Below are 25,957 nucleotides of genomic sequence, written 5' to 3'. Positions count from 1 at the left end.
GAACATTTTTAAAATTCCCAAATTGAGATTTGGGGAAAAAAGCCTATTTGGGGTTATTAGCACCAAAAATCTTGTTTGATGTTGTTTTCCGGAAATGCCACCTCACAGATGTAGTAAAGCAGCAGTCTCGCTTCTTATTTCACCCGTCAGTTATTCTGGTCTGACAGTTGTACATTGGCAGTCTCCCACGCTGCCGTAAAACTGTGAGTTCACTTTCTAGACTGCGTCATAGATTCCTCACTGCTTACTGGCTCATTACTCATGGACACATTCTACCAAATTATTTCAGCTTAAAACAGTTTTTTCAACATACATTTCTCAGCTGGAATATTGCACTTTTTTTTTTTTTTGTAGCAGGCAAAATGCCAAAGACCACAGAGATTTGATCTGGGTATCATCTGAAAACTTTGAAATCTTACCCAGATTATCCACCTCCTTGTGGTGTCCCTTCCTCCTTCCTTTTTCATAATTTCAGATCACAACAGACCCCTATTTGTTTACTTTTCTGCTCCCTGATTTCCACAATCTCATCACAAGTCTGACATCTACTGTAGAGATACTCTGGTGAAGTTTCCTTCTATTCCCACTGCAAGCTCAGATTTCTACATTCGGATTCCTTTGATACTGATCCTCTCTGGGATTTTTGGCAATAACAATTCTCTCCACTTTCTTAATTTTTAAAAAGAATATAAAAATAACTGTTTACCACAAAAATCGGTTGTTTTGTGCTCAGAAGAATAATAATACTCTGAGTGAAAAGCCCAGCATGGTAAGGCAGCAGAAAGGCCAGATACTGCTTACTTCCTACATTGGCCCTCTCATAATTTCAACCTTGTTTACCGTCTTTGAGGTGTTCAAACAGATGTTCTTCAGCACCTCAGCAGACCAACCACACCCTGGAAAAGATCATGGTACAGACAACATCAAATGCATTGTCTAAAACCTGCAAAAAAAGTGTGTTGAATTCAGTAGTAAAAAGCTGAAGGTACACCCAGGAAAAACCTGGGAAGACTGTGACTGACAAGGGATCAAACAGTTTATGAAAGTAAACAGGGAACTATGGTCTCCTCTACAACTTAAAAGCGGATGGGATAAACGCTGTAAAAAGAGAAGTTGGTCTGTTTCTAATGCATGCAAAGATTTGTGTTTTGGGGTTTTTTCTTTTTCTTTCTTCCTTTGTTTTTGTTGTTGTTGTTGTTGTTGTGCATCGGTTGTTTTTTTTAACCAAACCCAAGGGAAGAGAAACTTTTCTACCTGAGAAGACAAAAAGAAGAGTGGATTTTCAAAGTCCACACCACTCAGGGGGTTACACTGCTAAAAAATAAGCTGGCTAGAAAATATTTTTTCCAAGATTCTTCTTGAAATACTGTGGGACTACTATAAATTTGCAGAGAGATTAATTTTACCAAACTTAACTCTAACTACAGACCAGGAACCATGGCGATCAGTTGGTCATCTTTTAATGTTATCTAGCTGCATCTTTAACTGCAAAGAGCTCCATATGCCTTTGAAAACATGATTTAATATATAAGATTTTAGTGCACGCCTTTTACTTAGTATCCTCACAGTTCCTAGCATTTTGGGATGTATTATGGAAACCTGCTTCCACCTAAATTTGCTTTGTAAAATCCTTACCTTGCCCACATCCTTGCTATATTTTTAGACCACAAGGTTTTTACTCCATCATTAATTATATTCTTGTTTTACATTAGCACCTTCTCCCCTGTGTTCCACACGCTTGGATTTTCTTTTTCGTTTTTTTCACTCACATGCAGAACACCACAAATTGCAATTTTTTTCATTTTCTTCAAAGACAACAAACATCTCCAACACACCTTCTGCTCCCTTACTCCATCTATTTTTGTTGATGTTTTCTATTTGCTCCAACAGTCTTGTTTTGGATGTCCCAGTATATTTTGTCTCCTGCCTGTGTTTGCTTTCCAGTGTGAGAGCTTCCTGGCAGACAGGGGCTGTAAGTTTACCTTGTAGAGCATTGAGGCAAACAGTCAGCGCTTAATGAGTAAGATACCTGGTTGCTCAGGAGGAAACAGACCAATGTTTTTCACCATGTTATGAGACACATTCTGCCCTACAAAATCCCCAGCTCACATCAAAGGTAAGAATCTGAACATTACTTTGAACACTTTTGACAAGAAATTACCTATCCACCCACATAACTTTGATGGTATTTGATGCATTTGTCAGTGTCCAATATCCATCATCTTTTACAAGAAGATACGGTAGACTACTGCAGCTCTAGCTAGCATAACAAGACTTTGCAGTCTACCATTTTTTATGAAGAGTTTGTCATTTGCATGTTCTCCAAGCTTATTCATTGTATGTTACTGAATCCATTGGCAAAACACAGACTGTATGCACTCACCTTTTGTATGTGCAAAAGGGTTTATTTAGCAGTAGACACACATTCTCAGCATTGTACATGTCTGTTTCTTTTAGTGGCTAAAGTAAAATCCAAACAAAATTATCACAGTGTTCAAACCCCAATTTATTTTCAACTATTCTGTAAGTACAGGATCTTCCCATAGGCACTTTCTTAGCCGTTTAGGAAGCTGCCGTCCTGAAGCTGAAATAACTTATAATTTGTTAGGGTTTTGGGTTTCAGGTTTTGGGTTGTTTGTGGGTTTTATTTGTTTGTTTGTTTGTTTTTACCTATCCACAATCCGCTAGTAAGTACTCCCTTTTATTTAAGCTATACTGAAGTGGAGCTTTCTCATTGAATTTTCAGTGGCACATTTCAGATGCAATGGTATAATTGACCTATGGATGGAGAAAAAACAGAGCACAGAGAATTTGCTCCTGGACTAAGAGCTCCAGGGGGGTTGTTTCTCCTCATTTCAGAAAGCAATGCAGGTATTGAGGCACTGTACTAAGAAATACAACTGCAAAAAGGAGCCATGATAAAGGCTGAAGAAACTTCTTTTCCCAAACGTCATCCACTAAAGTAGCTCTTGCCTTACAAATCAGGCCAGGCAGGAAATATTATTATAATGAAAGAAGTTAAATTTTTCTGACCAACCCTTTACAGGCTTAACAGTGAGAAGCTGTGTGCACAAATTCTCCCTTAAACATTAAAAAACTGTGTGTGCTGGGGGTGGGTGGGGGTGAAGTAATAGCTGAACAGGGGAAATGATGGAGAGAATGGGAAGATAGGCTGAAGAGAACACAATGGATCATCTTCCATTTCCACAAGGCAGCACCAGTTATTCTTGTCTTTCCTAACACATTTGGCTAATGACTCCACTTCATTCAAACCTTCCTTGTAAATCAGATCTTCAAGACCTCTGATTACCATCATTGTACTCTCCCTCCTTTTTGCTGTACAGTGCCCAAAGGGGGATATTGCACTCCAAACTACCAACACACTCACAACTAAGCAGGGGGTGTCAACAGCAATTGCACTCACGGTGCAGACGTCCATTTAAACTGAATTACTGGCAGAGAGAGAAACTTATACCCTGTTCCTAAATGGCTAAAGCTCATTTCTCAGAGATATACAATATCGCTTTAATCATCTGAACTTGGAAGCCAGTTCTAACAAGAGGCTGGATAGCTCAAAATAAAAAGCTCCCTCAGTTGCATCACAGAAAATTCAAATAATAAATACTTAGAACACATTTGTTCTTCAGTGTCTCTAGTAGCTGAATCAGCACTGATCAGAAGTAATCTCAATCCTGAAGCACTTGATTAGCAAAGAATATAGAAATGGTCTTAGCAAAACAGGTGGGGAGGGGATATATTCATCTTCAGTGCCACAACTGGCAACCCTGCACAAGAATAGAAGGCACGGTGCCCACCTTTCTGGCTGAGAGCAGATATTCCTCATAAGATATTTAAAAAGCAATGGTATAATCAGTTTGAATGACAACCCTCTGAAGAGCTGTGTCTTTAAGGTTTCCTTAAACAATGCTGAAGCATTTCAACATGATGATATTAGGAAACAGCACAATACCATGGAATTTCAGCCTAGTTAAATGGAGGGCTGATGCTGGGAGAAGACAAGTTCCTAGAGTCACGCAGCCGGACAGTAGGATATGGGGCCTCTGTGGAGACCACCTCTGGTTTCCCAAGGACTCTGTCTTGCTGGTAGTCACGCTGCAGTAGGTAACGCTGCTTTGGCTACAGGTGGGTACTGCACAAGTTTCCCAGGAGCTGGGGCAAAACTGAAAGGAGATGAACGCTCAGGGCTGCAACTTAGTGCGTGGCTGTATTCAAGCTTACTGGCAGCATTATGACCTGTGTGCAGGTCTCATATAAGGTATATTTACCATGGTGTAACATACTGACTTTGAGTAAATCACTAAGCACACAACTTTTGGTGGTTTCAGTGGTCTTATTTACATAAGTAAATGAGGCTTATCCACAGCCAGTGTCTTTGAACTAGGTTTTCCATATATTTCTGTTATCATCTACTTCATTCTCTCTAAGAAGGAACAGGAAAACTTATGGCTTAAATTGATAATTTGTTAATGTTTCACATTGTACAAAACCACAAGCACAAAGATTAAAGAAGTACAAAACATATTATATGTTTGTCACATGATACAGTTAGCAGGAAATACTTTAGAGAATTTTCCCTTAGAAAAGGTTGGTTCATTAAAAGCAAAGTTATTTGCAAGGAAATGTGTCGATTCATTTGCCATTTAAAAAAAGGGAGGGTATACTGAAATTGCTCCAATATTCCATTTAGATATTTTCAAGATGAAAAAGTGCTGGTTTAAAATCCAAAAGTACCTCCTTTTTTTTTTTAGGGTTTTTTTGTTCCCCCAAAGACTAACAGATATGTAGAAAACCAAACCAAAATTAAATACTTCAAAATTACTGATATTAAATATTGAAGTTAATCTGATTCACCTTCCCTCTGACCTTTATTTATAAAATAATTGATATTTTATCTTTTTTTACTATTTCAGAGAGGAGAAGGTTCTGAAATTTCAAAAAAAAATCTTGACACACAGGATAATTATTTCTGATCCTTCTTCAAGTTCTGTAAAGTCATGTCATGAAAATTTTTGAAGAATAATTTTTTAGAAATGTTTTGAATGTATCTTTCTTTACCCTCCATTAATTTTTTCATCATTAGGGATTTGTTTTTTTAAAAACACTCTTAATATTAGAGAGTCCTTCTTTTTCTGTGGCTTACTCTTCCCAAAGCCTTACTCAATGATTTCTAACATTATAGACTATTTTCTTACAGCAACAAATTGCAAAGCCACAGAGAGAAGTCTTTAACTTAAGGTGAAGAATAGGTATCTGGAAGATGTAAGAAATGCTGGCAACGATCCTGATATACGAAAAAAAATATTAAAATCAACAACTCAAGGCCCAAGGCAAAAAAAGTTCTAAATACAGATAAAATGCAATAAAAAGCAGAGATTTTCAAATTTCTTCTGGATGAAATTGGGTGCATTGCACTTGTTGAACTCTGGAATACTACCAAAACCAAGGATATAGATGTTCAGAAAAGGATGTCCTTGCAAAATTGGCAATAAATAGCAGCAACAGTATCATATATACATAGCAGTTTCTCCACTCTCAGTCATCAACTCACTGGCCTCTTATAAAATCTTATTCAGTGTCTGGTAGAGGTTGAGACCACAGAAGAGTATTGCCTCAGCTTTTTTAGGTACACTGGACCTTACGTGCACCTGTGGGGAGATATGTCCCTGGTGGGTTGTCTTCTGCATCTATTGGTCAAGGCAAGATCTTTGCCATCCAGTAAGCTGCCTTCTTTATGCCCCGTGATGCACAGCCCCAAAATACTTTTTGACACCTCCCCCAGTCAGGACAGCATTTTATTTTACAACTAATAAGAATACAGTTAATCAACAAGCACTCAAAATTCTGCAGTTACCAAGGATATAAACCCCCCGATATTTAAGTAATCAGTAAGCTACTTATTTTGTCTAACCCATCTGAGCTTTGATGAAAATTGACCTTTTACGCAAAAAGGTTATGTACAAAATTTCGAGCCAGGTTGTGGGTCTGGCTGGGGCTGGTCTCTGACGTGAATAGCCAGTTCAGGGGAGTGACCACAAACAAGTCTTAATTGCAACAGACTGTGAGTTAAGTGCCTAGGTAGTGTTCATTTTGCACATCTTCACATCTGAATGTATTTTTGTAGCCATTTCTAGGTTTGATGTCAAACGGCATTTTGCCAGGGGGAAGAAAAAAACCCAAAAACTTATAACAGTTGGGTGCTAAAATCCTACCTTCTGGGCAAACAGTGATTTAATGAGATTTAATATTAAATGTAGGTGCATGTGTTAGTAAATACATACTTGTAAACAGTTACTGGTAGCACAAATTTGAAGTCTTTATATCAAGATAGAACATTTATAATGGACACGGTCAATACAACGTAAAAAAAGTGGTCTGCTGTACTAGCAGCCAACATTGCTGAAATCAGCATTTTCACTCTGAAGTTATTAATATCCTGATTATTGATTATCATCTGTCTCATTGTATTCTCAAGATGCCCCAGGCACAGATCAGATGCCATGCGCTGAGCTGGACCCTCTGTCTCAGAGACGTGAAAATATTCAAGCCAGACACTCTCATGTACCAGCACTAGGACCTTACCGCATTATTATGTTATTACAGAAAAGAAGAACGCACAGGACAGTTTGCTACCTTTACTACCAAGGTTGCACGTTGAATCCCTCACTAAATCTGTCAATGCCTTTGTAACCACTTACAATGCTTCATACAGAGAAGTTAACCCAAAAACTTAAGTACAGACTACATCTTACATTTTATATTTAAAATTATTTGATCTGCGCAGCTGTTTTTCTGACTAACTCAATTTTCTGCAAAGTGTTCCAATATTTTCACACTTCAAAAGAGGGTTTCAATTCTGCTTAGTCAAGAAAGAGAGACTTAAATGGAAAAAGTAACTTCTATGCGGAAAAGTCCAACTAAGAGGAAACATCCAGAAAACATTTAAGTTACTCAGTGACAGTATTTCCCTAAAATGAAATATTAAGGATTAGACTCTCGCTTGACAAGGAATGCTACAAGTCACATCTGCAGAAGTAAGAAAAGGAAATATATGCAACGGTCAGGCAATATTACATATAGCATCTTAAAAAATTTTCTCTTATTATTTAGCAGCCTGACCCTCAGGCTCATAGGTCCCAGCCTTCATTTTTTTCAAAATTAACTGGAAGACATAGGTATCAGTAATTCGTGCAGTGCTGGAAGAAACGTCATTAAGAAGATGGCAGGCACGGCATTCTTCCGTTGTGCTTGTTCCAAGCAGCAGCAGTAACTAAAACTTCTGGAGCTGCAAAAACTTTCTTCTGAAACAGGGATTTTATTTTAATAGCATTTCCAGGGGAAATACTAGTTCTAATGAAATTAGCTGGTTATGAGGACAGTTTGTCCTAAAAATCTATGTTTAGCTAATCAAAAGATCTGTAATCTCTTCTCAACAATATTTTAAAGCCTAACACCTTTTCTGAATTTTGTTCTATTTTTTTCCATATAGTTCAAATAAGGATCATTATGTAAGCCTATAAGTACAGAGTTTCTTCTGTTTTCTGTTCTGAGACAAATTAAAGGTCAATTTTCAGCACATTATGTTTTTCTTGTTTTGTAACCATTTACACATCTTGAAAATTAGGATAAAGGAATAGAAATCTAATGCTTTAGGGTAGCTTTTATTTCACTGCACTGAAAATAAACAAAAAAAAAAGCCCAAACTCGCTGCATCTATTTGATAGCAAATAAAATCACTAGCAAGGAATCACCTCTCATGTTTTCATTAAGTAAATGTTAATTTTTGCCCAGATAGATTTTGCATATTTGCCTCAGGTCAGCTACGAACTACTCACAGAAAATCCTAAGAACGCAATGTGAACATAAAACACTACTGTCTGTCGTCTAAAGACACCTCAGTTTTACAGTGGGGGTGTTGATGCCTCCAACCTTTTTACTACCTGAAAACCCATCAACAGCTTTATAATGATGAATGCAACACAGTTCAATTTGTATTTGTAAAATTCACTTTTAAAAACGGCAGATGTGTGCCAGCACATCTGGAAACCACTTTTAATTATACTTTCCTCAAGTGGGAAAGCAGTAGCTTGTACCCATAGTGAAGCTTTTATATCTGACCACACAAATGCTAGCAACCACCTGTGCTTTACTCTGATTTTCATTATAGAGTATATCACATTACTACCCTATTATTCCAGAACGACATTTGAAGCTGTTGTGTGACTAAGCTGCAGCAAGTGTGGTCTCGAAAAGGCCTCTACTCTACAAAAATGTAATAAACTTGATTGCAGTTAGGGTACTTACCGCTGAGGATACCACAATATGAATGCTCCTAAAGTTGGCTTCTCTTGCTCTGAAAGTCATAAAAGATACACATTAACAATCATGATTACCAGTCTGGGAACTGGAATTTAACAAACTAACGTATGCCCCCAAATGAGATACCTTGTAAGTATTTGGAACTCCTTTCCAATATTTGTTAATACAGGAGTATTATAGTAACATACTTGTTCCTTCAGCCATGCTCTGAGATCACAAAAAGCAATTTCAACTGTGATCTGTCAGCCTAAGGGTATTTCAATTCTGTCATAAATATTTTCATAGGTTGCAAACATTGTGAGTTACATGACTAGGTTGGGTTTTCTAAACTTAACCTTCCTCCCCTACTCCCCCCTACCCCACTCAAATGTAACAGCTTTTTTACATCACTGTTCCTCATTTCTGACAAAAAAAATAAAAAAAAAAAGAAATGTTTCAGACGTCGGTGGAATCCTTTTCTTCTTTACAACACACTTTCAATATTTTGGAAGAGTATAAAGTTGACACACAAAATTTTGTGTATCATAGTGGAAGAGAAAGGTTGAGCATTTTTAACGCTCAGCCCTTGGGAGAGCTGGCATGCCCGGGGACAGACTCGTCAGAAACGGACACCAGCATGTGTAACTTGGCAAAATGTAACATGCACAGTTTACAGACTATATTTTAGGATAATTTGCTACGCTGACCCGCACAATGTGCAGTTAACTAAAAAACCCCAAACATCACTTCAGCATAATTTAATCTGCTTATCAGTTACTGTGCTTGAAGGAAAAGTTTCCACACTGTTATACACCTAAAAACCTACATTCACCTGTCTCGTATTTTCTGCCTTTAATTCAGGACTTAAGTTTTGCAGTAACTCATGAAGCCACAGAGGATCCCTCACGGGACTGAGCCCTCTGCCCGTGCGCTGCCCATGTAACTTCACCGCATGCTGCCAAGGACTCTGGGACTACAGCTGAAAGAAACTTGTCCCGCTTTGAGAAAGACTCGAGGCAGACCTCAGCCCAGGATCCCGAGACAGCTGCCGCGCTCCCTCTCTACTAGGCAGAACAACAACTGATCTGTACAGTCGCAAGTACCTCGGCTTCGCTCCTGCCCTCCCGCTGCTCTCCCCCCGCCGCCACGCACAGCCGCACCGAGGCGTGGAAGCGTCCCGGTGCCGCTGCCTCACACCACCCAGGAGAGCTGCTGCTTCTGCAGCCGGCAGGACTCTCAGGGTCAGCAGAGAGGGAACAGCAGGATTTGCTTCAGTGTACCCTTTTTTGTCAACTCAGAGCCTCCCATGTGACACCTGGCAGGCATTTAAACGTTCACCCAAGTATTATGCATTGAAATAATGTAGGGGGTGTTCACTGGGTCGTACACATAACTTTTGCAAAAACATTCATAATATTTAAGAGATTGAACATGTTAACAGTCCATAACCCCGCTGCTGTAAAAGCATAACCTGATTTCACATTGCAAATACATTTATTATCCATGCAAAGAAGGCATAATATTCCTTCTCCTGTTCTATAATCTGTCGTACTAATTTTAGATGGCTAAAAAAAATTAAAATGTTCATTTCTGTGAATTGCTTAAACCTAAAATAAAAAAAAGATCATGGTCTACTTCAAAATACAGGCACATTCTGAATATAACTTGTTAAAGGTTTTCCAACAACATACACTTGCAGGGCAAACAGAGACTGAAGCACTCTATGGTACTCTACAAAAGATAAAAATATGCTGCTTTTTTTGTATGAAGATGAAGGTGTCCTGAAATCAACCTTCCTAAAACAAAATTATGTCTAATTATCAAAATAATAGACCCAGAATGTAAATTCATTTCATCTTGGACATACAATATCTAATGCAGCATTTAAATAGGGAAGCACTAGAAGACAGGGAGTTGCACTTTCTGAACTCTGCTTGAAATAGTGAAGTGAATTGATATAATCAAGGTCAGCCACAACAGTAATTTTCAGAAGGGGAGAACGATGAGGGAAAAGACTGCAAATGGGCAAAATAAGCACGCGGATGTCTGCTTTTTTACAACACAAGGAAGGCATGTTCAAGCCTTTTTTACTCAGTAAGCCTTCCTCTTCGAGGAGTGCCAATGAAGACAGCAAAGCTGCTTGAGGAAGATGGAAATGCCAGTCACGCTAGTGCCATCAGGAACTAAGGGGGACGATGCAGCTTTTGGCATCCCGGCACAGCCAGGTCACAGGGTGCCGAATCCAAAGATCCACGAAGTCAGGGGATTCTCTCTGCTGATTGCAATGGGCCCTCGATCAGCTCCTTGCCCTTATACATCTTTAACTATCCCACTCATAACGCTGTCATCATGTGCTTAAGGATGTGACTGGGAAGGAGAGCAGAAATGTCTTTGAAGTCATGAATTATATCCAAGATCCTGGATACCTGCCATTTTAAAACACTGAGCTGAACGCACTCGGCCGTAGCCTCAGGTTAACAGTCTGGAAGCAAGGAGCAAACAAACAGAGGAAAGAAAAAAACGCCATGGATGCATCCTCCCTGCCTAACTCCCTCTGATTCCAGACATTTTGGGTGCACTGGAGCCGCACCCCCATAACTAGCCAGCAGGCAGACCGTATGCCTGCAGCCACACCAGAGGCTGCCCATCGTGCCGCGCCCCCGAGACCCGCTGGAAACGAGCTCCAGGGCAAGGGGCTGGTGCTCAGGGCTGCACACATCTGTGAAAGCGAAAACACCTGGGCTTAGGTACAGGGTGTCGGGGAGGCTGAGCAGGCAGGGAGATTACTCCCGGGAGCAGGGTACCGCCAACAAAGCCACAGCCGTTTTCCCCAATGCAGGGTTGATATCGTGCCCGTTCTCTCCTACAGCTAACTGACTGAAAATACTAAAAAGTCTTCGCAGCCCTATTGGTCCCGCCCAGGAAGCTTGACTGGCCGGACAATGCATCTTTGTTCTCAACTAAAAACATTATTTGGGCACAATAATTATTTAAAATCCAAGAGGAATGTGATTTTATGATTATAACCACAATTTGTCAATTGAAGCAAATGCTTTAAACCATCAAGGTTTGGTAGAGAAAGAAGAGGGAGTAATAACAAACAGTACTATAAGTAGCCTTCATCCAGCCAGTGCAATTTTACTTGTATTCTGAAATCACCATAGCATAATCACAAACCAAAATCATAATTGTAGTCAAAAACCACATACGACATGCTGATATGGAGGGATTTCATTAGCACATTCCATTACTGGATACTGCAAGTAGCCTGCCTGCTATGTTCTCCATTTCCTAAGAATACAGAGCAATCGTGGCTATTCTAATACAGAAAAATGGGAAGCCGAGCAAGAAAGAAATTGAGAGAATTTGTGTTAAATTGGATTTTCTTGTCTCCTCCTGTAGTTTTTATCACCCAGATGACAAAATATTATCATTAGCAGTTTATACCAAAAGTTAACATTTGCCCATCGTTTTCTATTTTCTCTAAACCACAAAGGTTGGAGCCTGTTATGCACTCCCCTTATCTTATTCTGTTACTTTAGAATCTAAGAGCGCACTGTGCACATTAATCTTTCATGGCAGAGTTCACTGAAGTTCTGCCAAAATTCAATAATTATGTTCCATCCAATGCAGCAATTTATTTATCTCATTGCTGGAGTTCAGAACATATAAAATAAAGTGCTTAGTTTATATGAATGAAATGCTTGCTAAAAAACCCCCCACAAGACAAAACAAAACAGCCCCATTTAATTTCTAAAGTCTTAAAACACACAGTAGAATCTATTGTGGAATAAAGCTATTTTTACAAGACCTCATGCTCTCCTGATAAACTGAAAGTGTTCGACAATATGTTTAGGGGGTTGGTTTTTTTTTTTATATAAGTGAAAGGATTTTACAAATACATTTGTAACTTTTATTCAAATGTGTAACAATACGTACCACCTACACTGCACTACTAAAACATGAAATATTAATGTCTAACGGTCATTAAAAATGCCAACTACAAAGCAAGAATTTGTATTTTGAATGGAGAATAAATTGCTTTACTGCACTGAAATGGGTAACTGGGAGTTCAACAGCTCTATGGAGTAAAATCTAAGATACAAAATGACAACAAAGTTAAGCTTTATAATTGCAGTCTTTCATGCTATGTTTGCAAACAAATAGAAAATATAAAGCCCTCCAAGTAGGAAGATTACAGACGTTATTCCTGAGGGCTGTTAAAAATAAAAATGGCATAATGGAGAATACTTAATATCCTTCACCTTTTGTAGTCTCAGAAGAAGTAACTAACCAGTTATTTATCAACCTAACTATAAAGAAGAAACATTGATCTACCAGTTTGGGATTTAAAAAGAGAATACACTATCCATGCATTTAAAACTCTATATTTAATACTTATGAATACAGAATGCTGATTTATGTGATGGAAACATGACTTCTTTGTATGCTCATCCAGACAATACATTTCTTGACGAAGGAAAACATTAATGGAGTGTCTGCAATCAAAAGCCAAATTTATAATGTTTTAAGTTCTTAAGCAAAACTCTCTGTTACTTCATATATTAGGTTTTACACTTCAGGCACTCTATCGGACAAAATTTGACTCTGGATTTAGAAACTGCTCACAAAGTTTTTGGAGCTTAGCGTGCTGTGATTTATAACACAACCCTTCACCAACCAAAACAGAAATGAAAACCTCTAGAAGTAGTGCACTAGCACGTGTTTATTATTTCACAGTAAAACCTTCTAGGTAAAACTAGGAATATCACAGTAAAACATTTTAAAGTTAGTTTTGCAGTAACCAGATGTGTATATGCATATTTTATACTAATTGTAGCTAATTTAGTAACTCAGGAGGAATTACTTCCACACACAAGCAAATAAATTCCATAACGATTTGCGAAAAGTCTACTATCAGGTTTACTTTTGCATCCAGTATGGTCATTTTCTGGCAATGCTTTACATTGAAGTGGGATTCAGCTGCAATGTATTTTTCTCTGTCGTAAAGCTTTTTAAAAATCCCAGAAAACTGCAATTAAGTCCTATCCATTTTATTCTACTACTGTTCTCCATCTATTTTTTTCAACATGTTAATCTTGTCTGCTTTCTCTCATTGTAAATACAGCATGTTATAGTTAAACTCGTAGGAGACTTTTGAGTATTGTAACTCAGTCTCCTGCAACATAACAATGAACAAACTCTCCCAGGCAAGTTGTATGAAAGTACAGATACTGAAGAGCCTATAAAGCTTGAGGTTTTTTCCCAATCTAGCTACGTCTTGCATTATGTAATAAAGGAAACATATACACACACACACGCACACAAACACCTTGCAGAAAATGTACTGTTTAACGGAAGAAAGACAATACCTGCAAAGCCCATTTTAACAGCAGGAACTACTGCAAAAGGGAGCAAGGCTGGGGGGGCGGGGGGCAGGGGAAGGTGCGAAAAGGCTGTTCCACATCGATATTGCTGCTGAAGTATGGTATTGCTTATAAGTAAACAAGACACAGAGGAAGAAACGAGCAACTCCTCAGCTCTAGCCACAAGTGCTGTTATGTAAAATAAGAATGCCTAACAAAAATGCTGCCTAACACATTTTGTCTCTACATTGAATGCACACGGAAGAGACGCTGGGGTAGAGTATACGCAGCGTGCAAAAGGAGGTCCTTAATTTCCAATTGCTGGGTTGCTTTGTTAAATACAGATTAAATTCTCAGAACGTTCAAGTGTACAATAATAATGTATTCACTTACAGTGCCAGGCTTGTTTATATAATATCAGTGAGGAACAATCACCCATTTATTGCACTGGTGATCTCCCCAAGTTTTGAAACTCTGAGCACACTTGAAACGTGAACTTTCGCAGCTCCTTATTGATGTTTAGACTAACTCCCTTTCCCCCTTTTTAACAACAAAGGGCAACACAGCTCCTGCTCCCTGTCTCACAGATCAGACCCATACCCAGATTTCAAATAAATAAATTTGGGATAAATCCAAAGGCACATCCGAGATTTTCCTTGCAAATTTCCCTCCAGTGGATCCAGGCATTTATTTTTAAAAATAGGGATATCAAAAAGCTTCACTCGCACAATTCAAACAAAGAAACTTCTCGAAAATGTCATTACTTACTGTTCAGTGAGCATAATTTACTGAGCTTAAAAGTTTAAAGATTCATCTGCTTTATGTCCACAAGTGTTTTAAGCAACCCCCAATACTGTATCCTGTTTAAAGGTGACAATTAGGGCTGCTTTGGCATGTTGAAAAATATAAAGGCACAAATGATCCTCGTTATGCCTTAGCTCCCTGTAGCCTGGTTTTTGGAGGTGTGTAAGCTCCGGAAATTTAGAATGATAATAGCAACAATTTGGTACACGAGGAAAAAACAGGCACCCCCCCCCACCCCCACCCCCCAAATGCTTCAGATATACTGTATAAAGTCATTTTGACGTGCCTACACAACTGGTTGTGGCAGCTTTCAGACATGATTCCTAATCACAGAAAAAATGCTTCAGGTTCTTTTAGAGAAAGCTTGCCGTTGGGAAGTTGATTTTGGCCAAGTGCCAAAATCATGTGCAAAAGGGGCCCTCATTACCAATTCATGGCAGCCTTCAGCGCTGACAAAAAATGTGACCCAACAGGCTAAAGCAACAACTAAAATTAAAAAGTATGAGACAAAGACAACTTACTTAATATTCCTTCCATCGCCACATTAAACTTTTCCGTAATTAAACCCTTGTTAGTTCAAAGCAGTTGTCAACTACTTTTAAATGATTGCACAGGCAGTCAGTAACAGTTGAGAGCTTTCCCTGTAAATTCTCCCCAGCCACCCTACTTTTAACAGCATTTGGGTCCGACAGCAGAACTTTCTGCTGGGCGCCTCTGCAAGAAACCCCTCTCCAAAAAGAAGCGAGGCGCCCGCGCGTCTTTCGGCGAAAACTAAGCAGATCATTACAAGATTTTGCAAGCGTTAAAGGCATAGGAGGAGTGAGGAGGGGGAGGAGAGAAAGAGCTCAATACGCGGGAGCAGCTATTTCCTAAACTTTCTAAAAAGCTTATCAAAATGGGCATGCAAATATTAAGCAATCGCAATTAACAGCGCTCGCTGCACCACTATCCCATAAAAGCAGATTTGATACCCGGCCTTACCTAGATGTCGTCTGGCTTTTCTGTGGATCAAAAAGTTTCCTGCCTAAGCACAGAGATATTCTTTCACAAACCATAAAGGCCCCTTTTATTAATCCAGCACTGTAACAGCCTGCTTTCTACACCACGTTGAGAGCAGGATGCGTCAGCTTTCAAGAGAAAAAACAGTCTTATTACACAATTAGTGGCAGATTGTATAATAGTGGATTTATCTTAAAGAGTGAAAAGGCATTTTTTAAAAAGCAAAGAGGGTGCGGTCAGATGTTAGGCTATCCCTGAGAAAAGGGGCCTAGGCTGCACTAGTACCTAAATACTAGCAGAAGCTTACTGGGAAGGGAGCCAATGGAATGACTTTGTTTGACCCAGCTGCCAATCTCTCCTGAAGCACTGCGCCAGACTAAACACTGACACTATTTTAACTCAAATCAGGCTACAGCAGCTGTTTGCTTTCCGGCTCTCAGCTATGCACCATGGCCATGATGACTCTGCACAGCACATACGATAGAGCTGGGGCACTTCTGCTAAAATGTGTTCCACGTTTGGACTGGTGGTATAGAAGCAGGGGCTGGGGGGGCTGCTGGTTTGGGGGATTCTTTCTTCCTCTTTTTGTTATTTTCTTTTTTTTTTTTCCAAACATCCCTGCCTCCGTTTTCCCCAAAGTGAAATAAAAATGAGATCTGAGGCACGCAGAAAATTCAGCATTGCGAGTCAGGTGAAAGGAGAAAAGTTACTGCTGGGGACTGACAAGAACCAGAATACGTTGTAAAGGTGCGCATGTGCATGTGCATGCATGACTCCAAAATCCATCTACAACATGAAATTATTTATTTTCCCCTTGCTAGTTGCTCCAAAATTGTTTAGCATAAAAATAATCAGCAGATTCTTCCTCTCACTCATTTTTAACTGGAAAACAAAAGTGTGCGTGTACATATATATGCGTGTATATATGTGAGAAAGCAGGCATTACCTGTGTGCATACATGCACACATTTGCATATGCATCCAGATTCTGATCTAAATTACAGCAGTGCAAATTGCACTGTAAGCCATGAAGTTATTACAGGTTAAAACTGAGGGTGGAATTCGATAGCCAATTTACATACAAAAGTATACGAGAGTGAAAAAATACATAAACATTATTAATAATAGGCATACAGCATGGAGGCTGGCATGTCTTCTAATTTAAAAGAAGTCAAAGAAGAGTTGCAGCAACAGAAACAAAGCACATACACATGTTAAAATCCAATGGAGGCTTCTGAAGTACTGGGCATGCAGCACAGTCCAACACAGCACCTACGGTTTTGCAGCATTTGCATCTAAACTCAGCCACACCGCTTAAGCCAAAACTTTGTTTCCTCTCACCCTGCCATGGAGGGCTGCTGGCTGCTCCCAAAAACTGCATGTCATGAGAGTTTCCCTCTTCAGTAAAAAAAATCAGAAGCAATCTCCACTTAAACCCAAAAGTCACAGAGAGGGAACCCAACCCTTTTAATTTAATCTAAAGGTGTGTGACTTATCTTAATATGGAGTAAAGGACAAGGGGAAAGTCTGGCTCCCGACATCTGAAAGCCTTCAGTAAGCACTGCTGGGTATCTCAATATGTATACCCAAGAGAGATAATGGCGAAAAAACCCCAACAAACCAGAAATAGAAAACAAAATAAAACAAAACCAAAAAAATCTAAACCGTGAAAGCTGAGCCTGTTTCTCTGTCTCAGGCTGCTGTGCATCGGCTGATTTCCATGAGCTGTTCAACAGCCTGCTACCAGAAAACAGTGGAAGCCCAAATCTCGCTAACTACCTGCCTCTCTCACTGGTCCTCAAGTGTATTAACAGTTTAAGAAAAGATCCTGGAAAAGATCTTAAATAATCCACCATAAAATGAATAAGGATTACAAATGGAACGAGTAATGGCTAGCACAACAAATGCCCAGTGTTCCTATCTAACATAAGAACTGAAATGGAAAGGGAGACCTGCATTACGTCTGAAATGCCAAGAAAGAACCTGCAATTACATTTACACTAAGGAGGAAGTTACAAGAAAGGCAGTTACCTACACCTGCAAAGTCTGAAATCTTAAAATGGCAGACGGATGAGACAAAACCAACAGTTTTTACAGTCCCTCTCTTCTCTAAGGAGCACAGCAAGCATTTACCATGAGATGAATTTGCAGGCCCCCTAAAGAAAATACAACTCCTCAGCAAGAAGAGCAAGTGCCCTGTGAATTCACACCTCACGTTGCACCAGACAAGAAAGGCAATACTGCAGCGATAGATCTAGAAAGACATTAACAACACTGAACATAGCATGGCTGGAAAAGAACAAAAGTACAAGATAAGAAGTGAAATATAGGCTGGAGTGAAGCTTTGCCAGCTCCTTGAGGCAGAAAAGAAGGTAATATGGCCAGACCACCAGACAAAGAATTTAGTAACAAAATTTGAGAATGACAGGAAGGGAACGATGTTCTCAGTGAGGCCAGCAAGGAACTTATCCAAGACAGGGCAAGATGAGGATGCGCATAAACCATGGTGGATAGGCACTTAAAATACTGACATTAAAAAGACAAGACTACACACTTAAAAGCGGAACACAAAGGCTTTTCATTCAAATACAGTATAATTAGCAGAAAGCTCATGCAACCTTCTCCTTCTTGGAAAGCTAATTGCAAATTTATTCCTGTTTCGGTTTGTGAGGGTGGGTCCTCTTAGCATCATTTTGATTTGTAAGTTAACTGCTCTTGTCATAATTGCTCCAGGGTGGCTGAAGGAGAGGGAGGTGGTATCTGGCGTTTCTTTCGCTTTTAAACAAAAACTTTTGTCAGCCTTGGGCAATGCATGAAGAAACATAGGGAAGCACTGGAATAGGCAACTAGTAGAGCTTTGCTGACAAATACAGATTTTTTTCCTTCTATAAAACTGTTTAGAATTCTTATTATCTTATAAATTAAGCATTAGTACAGCTAAGCATATTTGCAGTTCCTGTTGTAGAAAATCTCTGGTTGCTCCTAAAAGGGTTCTCTGTTAGAAATAACACATTCATTCTTTTTACCTTGATTTCAAGGTTAGGGAGCTGAGTGTGTATGTGATTATCCTGTGTGCATCTACACCATCTAAAATCTCTTAAAATCATTGGCCAATATTAATCACATTTAAGATCAGAGGTCTAAGGTGTTTTCCAGAGAAACTCTGTAGCTTTGAGATCTCCATCCCACATCAAATATAGGTCAAATGAATAAAGGAGAGAAATTTAGTTGGCATTCCCATAAGCAAATATGGAAACGTCTGTAGAAGAAAAAGACCTTCTAACTGTTTCATTACTTCACAGCAAAAACTTCCACCACACCAACACACTGTTTTAAGTATCAAAGTTCAATTAACCTCAAGAAATTAATCCATAGGAAAGGTGGCTTCACTGGTCACGGGAGCTGGTAGAAGGCATACTGGACATCCAAAGGCTTTCTTTGTCTGTTTGTTTTGCTTTTTAGTTTCAAATATTCAATTAGAGTGACTTCTTGTTGCCCTCATTTCTTCTATGTTTAGTACCATAATTTTGGCCCACTACTTTATGACCAAATGATTCCTCACTTCAAGTCAATTGTAAAGCTCTAATTGATTTCAAAGGAATCACAATTTTATCCTTTTCATCCCCAAGTCATAAGAGCATATTGCCAGAGGGTCCCAGAAAATTAGGCATGCAGAGCACAGTGCAGCTAGCACTGTGAGGTGATTAATAACTTTCAGCCTTCACTTGTGCATCAGCCACTTCTGGAAAAGACAATGGCCAAAACTATGACATAACATTGCAAGTCTTATGTGCCACTCTGGCATTGGAGCCTCTGAGCTCCTACAATGCTGGGTATTTGTTCACCTACTGAGCCTTCTCCTGTCTGAACTTTCAGTAACTATCACTGCTAGGCTGAACGCTTTTCATCAGTAGGAATCACCGGGGGAAAGACGAAAAAAAAGAAATCAAACATAGAACTAAATATGCATTTCAGTATTTCAGATACTTCAGGTGAGCAAGTTAGATGCTTATTTTAAGCAGGAAGACAATGGTGAAACACAAGGGAGAAAAAGAAAAGAAAAATAACCCAATCAAACCAACCCCCCTTCCCCCCACACAACAAGGAATAAATGGCATACTTTCTATTAAAAAGTGAGAAACATAAATAAATTCAAGAGACAGTCACCTATTCACGGTGAAATGGAACCCAGATGCTAGCAGCTGAGAAGAAACTTGCCTCAGAAACTTGATTGCAGAAATATCTTTCATGAAGGATTTTCATAATTCTCTGAGTAAGGCAGTGCCCACCACACCACTACCAACAGTAGTGTATTAGACCTTTCTGTTCCATTTGGTTGAGAAAATCGATATTACCATAGTCCATAGACATCTTTTAAACAAGAGCATAGAACATGGCAGTCACTTTTGTAGCTATGGAATTAGTTTAATTCAGACTCTAAAATTAGTCTTACACAATCTCATCATCTCCAGATGCTCCTTTCTACTCATAAATCCACTAAAATGTTTATATTGTCCCATGCAAAGGGGTGAATGCCTGCTGTGGATTGTTGCTCCAAGGCAGCAATAACTTACTATGTCTTTTCTGTAGCGAGTTGCAGTGTTTTTTTGAAGTACAGTCTATAGACATTTGCTCTTTCCATCACACCTCCCACATTTCCACAAGCCACAACATATTTATGCTTCAAGACATCTTCTGGAACAAATCAGTTTTAGTTTTGAATTAGAATACGGCATGACATGAGACAGATATAGCTGGGGTTTCTCCTAAGAATAAATTTGTGTGCTTTTAGAACAGAGACCAAGCAAACATCAAGCTTGCATATACACCCAACTTCCAAGCCAAGGAAATAGCTACCATATGTATTAAAAAGTCAGTATCAAACATAATTAGATTAGATATAACACAACTGGGCCCCCAAAGACCACCATCCATTCTTACTCATTCCATCTTTGGGACCAATTACCATGTTATTATACTGACTAGTGCTGAGAATCCATCAAGGAAGAGGATCCTATTATGTTGCCAAACAAAAAGGTAGTTCTTGACTCAAACATCATCCTACTATTTTGTCAGTCAAATTCAGCCTTGGTACATAAGATCCCTTCCCTGAGCTTATACACAAGGTTAGCTCTCTTGTCCCACCACCATAATCTCTTTTGTAGTTCTGACTATGGAAGAAGGGAGATTTAGTCCAGTTTTCCCTCTGTGGGTAAGTATCTTCTATGGATTTACTTCCTATTATTTCCTTTAACAAGAGGTTAAAGAAGATAAGGAAAGAAAAAAAAAAAAAAAAAAAAGAAAAAGAAAATAAGGAAGAAGATTGTTGGTAATGCACCCCTCCTAACATTAAGCAGACATTAACAACTGTTTCATACTTAGCACTAAATCTAAAAATGAGATGGACGGCAAACTAATTTTATTTACAGTATTACATACTACCGAGATGCTAGCAAGTCTAGGAAAGAATGTGATACAGCAGTTTAAGGTGACTAGAAATCAGGATTCTTGGCATTTATTTCTGGCCCTGGTCCTAGCAGGGTAACCTTGGGTGTATAACTTAATCTCCTCTGTCCCAGATTTCAGCCAATATAAGTTCACAGGGATCAAAAGGCATGTGAAAGGACCTGCACAGCCAAACCTTCGGTCCTCTACATCCTAGTTTCTCTAAAAGTGAGGCAGATAACATTCCTATTAATTTTTAAGCAATTAATAGTGTATCAACATGAACACTATTAATTCTTGCCAAATGGTTTGAGATCCACCTTTGCAGCAATGGGGGAAGACTCAAAGAAAGCACTTAATCACAAATTAATGTAAACTGAGCTACAGTTTCTGATTGCTTGTAATGTTCATCTACAGTAGAAATAAATACTAAACAAGTCTTTATTGAACATCCAGAAAAAATCCGTGGTTGGTTGAAGTGGTTTTTTTATGTTAATTGGAGAGACAGGGCATCAGATTCAGGTTTTCACTGCATGCTTCACAAAGTTAGTCCTAAGCACTAACGTCTAGCATTTTAAACTACCTGCTTCACTGCAAAGCTTAAATAACCAATCACTCTGCCAATGCATATGCCTTTAAGTAAGTGCTGTGTTGACTCTTTAAATATTTTCACATTTAAATATAAACTTTTCAGACAAAAATCTCTCTTAGAGAACAAGGATCCTACACAACCAAAATGGAGAGAAGTTACTACTTTCTGTTTTTTCAGTCTCACCAGTTTAAGTACAGCTGACACAGCACAGATGCATGCATTACTCTTGTCTGGGGGAGAACTTGTTTACCAACCTTTTAACGACTTGCAGTTGAAATTGCCTCGTTTAGGAATCATGGTGGTATTGACTATTAATGTGAAGCAGAAGAGCCTACCAGCTACACCAGGACACTAAAAATCTGTGCCTTGGGTTCTATTCAAAGCTCTGAAGAGGAAACAAGAGGCAGGTGGGATTTACATACATTGATAACTTCAAAATCCTGCTCAGCAGCCATTTCCATTGCTATACACTTAGACACAACCTAAACCAAACCTGGCAGTATGGGAGTAATTCTTCAGACCTACATCCTATACCAAAATACCTGGGTTTCCAAACTATTACACCAGAAGGTTTGCAAATTAAAGCCTTTATCTGCATATTATAAATCCACCTATAAACTGCCTATAGACAAAACATAACATGCAACATAAATAACATATACAATACTGTTATTGTATTCTTCATGCAAAACTGGCTGTCTAGAGTTTTCTCCTTTCAAACCCAATACAAGACACAAAAGAATCACAGAATCATTTTTAGGTTCCTTTATTCTTTGCCAGTCAAACAGCTACCTAAACAAAGGAGCAATAGATAATGAATTTTAGACATTATCTGCTGTTATTGCACATCTGTGAAGGCCCAAGTGAAAAGACCATCAGCTACAGCCTCTTGACTACGTTGGGTAAAAAATCATAACATTACATGGTTTTGGCTAGGTGTCTGCGGTATAGGAGAGTAGATTTTACAAGAACACAAAGTAGAGGAAAGCAACATTTTTTTTTTCACCAAAACAACAAAAAATACTATGTTAGAAAATGTACTTTAAAAGTTTTGTCATACTATTTTGCTGTTCTAAATTTTCATGACTGCCACTGTCAAGTGAAAGTTCCAGAAATACAGTATCTTCCATAGATTAAATTAGATTGATCCTAGTCATTACCTTTCAGTTACTCATACAAATGTTAACCTCTGCATAGAGACTACCTTTTTGATAAAATGCCTCCTTATGTCTAAAACCAGCTTTTATTCCACTCCCAGCTGTATTTTATTAGTTATTTTAGACAGCACTTTACTGTCACTGGAGAAGTTTCAAGTTTAATCTAAGGCAACTTTTGCATCCCAGCTGAAAAAGTAGCAGCTATGAAAAGTAATTTTCAGTTAGTCACATCATCACAAGTTGGTTTACATTTACACTATATGAATTTAAATTACCGTTCCAACATGAAACCCAGAAAACTGAAATTCACTTATCAAGAAGGCCTTGCATAGCAGAAACCTTTTCTAGTTGTGAGTATGGTCTGTCACATCTGCTTAGTACATATAGTTTCCACTAGCATTAGAGAGCTGTATGCAGGTACTGATGGGGAACCCATGCTTATTACCTTAGTTTCATGAGCAATCAAGTATCATGAACAATCAAGCATATAGTTTTTGTTTATTAATCTGTGTACATTTTTAATGTAGAATCTTGCTATGTAATAATCCCTACAACATCACAATATTTAAGGAGCAAATATTTGAGGAATGAGTTCAACGAACTTCAGTGCATGCCAAAACATTCTCAAACAATGTGTTCTCTAACGAAACAGAGTAAGAAGAGAAGATAGCAGGCCATGATCAGTTAGAATTCACCTGCACTCAACTTGATGCTGAAAATGATAGTACCTCCAGGTGCATGTGGTTTCTACATATGCTTAGGTTATTTGACAAACAGTACTTCAGAACTGTGACAAGTCCATGCAAAGAGCTGGACAGCAAGCTCATTCATTTTCTTCAGTTAAACACTGTTTTAAAAGCATTAAGTATCCACTGCTCGACTGACTGAGCAGCAGAGACAACAGAGCAGAGAGGACAAAGAAACAGAAGGGAATAAAACTGTTTTCTGGGCTTCAGACAGAAGAATTTTAGTGTTTTCATAGCTCTTTGGTGGAGTATTTGAGTCGCCATAGTCTGTACATGAAGAAACTGAAATGAAAAGGAGTAATACTTAATCTTTCATCATTTGGTGTGAAAGAATAGCAAACCGCTATCAAACATCAGTGCAGTGCTCATGGGTAAAAGGACCTAAATTGGGGTGGTGGAGTGGAATGAAAATGACGAGCAAGAATTGTGTGTGTGATACATTAATAATGATACCAAGAAAGTATGAAAAGTAAAACAGAAGGTGGTTGGTTAGGACGAATAAAAAAGAGGAAGAGAAAATGAAAGGGACTTTTTTTCCCCCTTGCTCATGAGCCTGTACCCATGGTGCAGGACAAACAGAAACTTCAATTCTTTGCTATTTCAAGTTCCATTGTTGGACAGAACTAATGATGGACATCTCACAGGCTATTCAGCCCTAGAAAGAAACCAATTTGGAAAATCATAGAAAAGCTTTTCTAGTAAAAGGCACCTGTCAAATAATAGCAGCAGTTGTGTCACTAGAGATTCATAGATTTCATTACATTTTGTAATTTCTCTTAATAATATCAGCACACAAATGCTTTTAGTATCCCTATAAGCAAAGTGACTTCAAATATAGTAGAAAAATGTCAGAGTGCAAATTCTGTTCCTCCATAGTTACGCTGCACTAGCACAAATGTTATATGAAGTTTTACGTGTAAAAAGATTGTCTGCTGTGCCTTTTTTAAAAAAATCTATTGAATGAAGAAAACTAATAAATTACTCATCAGGAGCTTAATGATGACTCTAAGATTAGCAAAAATGGACAAAATTACAAACCATTGATTTTTATTTTGAATCTATGTTAACCTGAAACATGTTCCTTTAAATCAATCAGGTCTACCCTCAGAGATGGAGCTGTAATGTGGAATTGTGGGATATAAGAGAACCTAGCACTTTGTAGAAATCACTCTACCTTTTAGAGAAACGCATCTGATACTCTGCTAGAGTGGATTTCCATGACAATGAGGCTATGAAATTTTATACCAGCTGGAGATCAGCTCCCATACATCTTTCTTCATGACAAGTGACATGCAATAATTTTGGATTCAGAGTTATGCAGAAACAGTAAAAAAAAAAATAATATTAACAAACAATTGCATAGTATGGGTCTTTTTTCTTTTCGTGAGGTATTTTCTTCTAATTAAGTTATATTTTTGGAGGAAAACTTCATGGGTGTATATATTTAAAAATTCATTATCTCACTACAGAAAAGAACCAACACATGCTAAATCTTGTACTGTAATTTGAGGCATGAGAGAAAAGTGCCCAAACTATTTGCTTAGCATCAGAGGCAGACAGTCTATGATTGTAAATATTACATAAAAGAGAAGGAACCAAAAATAGTAACACGCTGTTTAATGTTCATGTACTGAAAACAAAAACAGCAAAAAAATGATGTTGCTTAGCCATACCTTAATTAGTAAGCCATACTTTAAAAAAAATGTAATAAAAAAGCTATTTTTTCCAAAGAAAGAGTTAAGCAACAAGGCTATTTATGCAGTTTTTTCAGCACTCAACATAGGACTAAAGAGCCTGCAATTTTCAAGGTGATTTGCAATTTCCATTAATTTGTTGAAGGTTTTGTAGCTCAATAATGAGACGCTTTCATCAGTTATTAGTGAATCAGAGCTGTTTGCAGCTTTAATTCAAACACAGTAAATACAAATGCAAATGTGCACATGATTTTCTATTATCATGTCTAGAGGGTGAAAGAAGGCAAATAATCTTCAGGAGAATGGGGGTGTTTATCGTCATTTGCCTAAAATTGGTTAACAGCCCCATACTGCTGGAAGTGAACTGAGAATTGTCAATGAATGCCAATATTTGGGTTGTGAGGAACGGCAAAAGGTCATTTGGCACTGGGGTGTTGGCTTTACCTCCCCAAAAACTGAAAATCTTAAGATTTTGTCTACTTTAAGAGACACAATTGTTGGGCTGTCAAAAGATAATGGTTTTACTTATTCATCAGCTTCTTGATTTGAGGGAAAAATGTCTTGAAGTTTCAGATCCATGTCAGTTCTGGCCTCTTGGATTCAGTGTCTTAAAATCTTTGCCCAAGTCTACAGTCTACATCTATATTGTGGAGTTCTGGGCAAATGGATTAAAATGGGACATTGAAAGGGAACATGTACCTGCATATTAAGGTGCCTGAAAATGCAAGTGGACACTCAGAATAGTTCACAAGGTGACCAGAGAGGTTTCTAATGCCTGTTGAAGCTGATGTAAAAATCAGTGCCAACACAATTTGATGTCACTGAAATCCCATACTTTT

General features: G+C 38.4%; 1 long non-coding RNA gene across 3 annotated transcripts in view; it reads right to left on the bottom strand.

Annotated features, from left to right (window-relative positions):
• The window catches only part of LOC135316524 (uncharacterized), a 247,559-nt gene that overhangs the window by 87,592 nt on the left and 134,010 nt on the right, over nucleotides 1-25,957 (bottom strand). For all 3 annotated transcript variants that reach the window (XR_010375781.1, XR_010375780.1, XR_010375779.1), the window contains one exon: nucleotides 8,323-8,371. This is a non-coding gene — a long non-coding RNA (uncharacterized LOC135316524). The remainder of the gene's footprint in view (nucleotides 1-8,322; nucleotides 8,372-25,957) is intronic.

Source organism: Phalacrocorax carbo, chromosome 1, assembly GCF_963921805.1.
Source record: "Phalacrocorax carbo chromosome 1, bPhaCar2.1, whole genome shotgun sequence".
Taxonomy (NCBI): Eukaryota; Metazoa; Chordata; class Aves; order Suliformes; family Phalacrocoracidae; genus Phalacrocorax; species Phalacrocorax carbo.
Note: the sequence above shows the minus strand (reverse complement) of the source record. Positions and strands in the feature narration are given on the sequence as shown.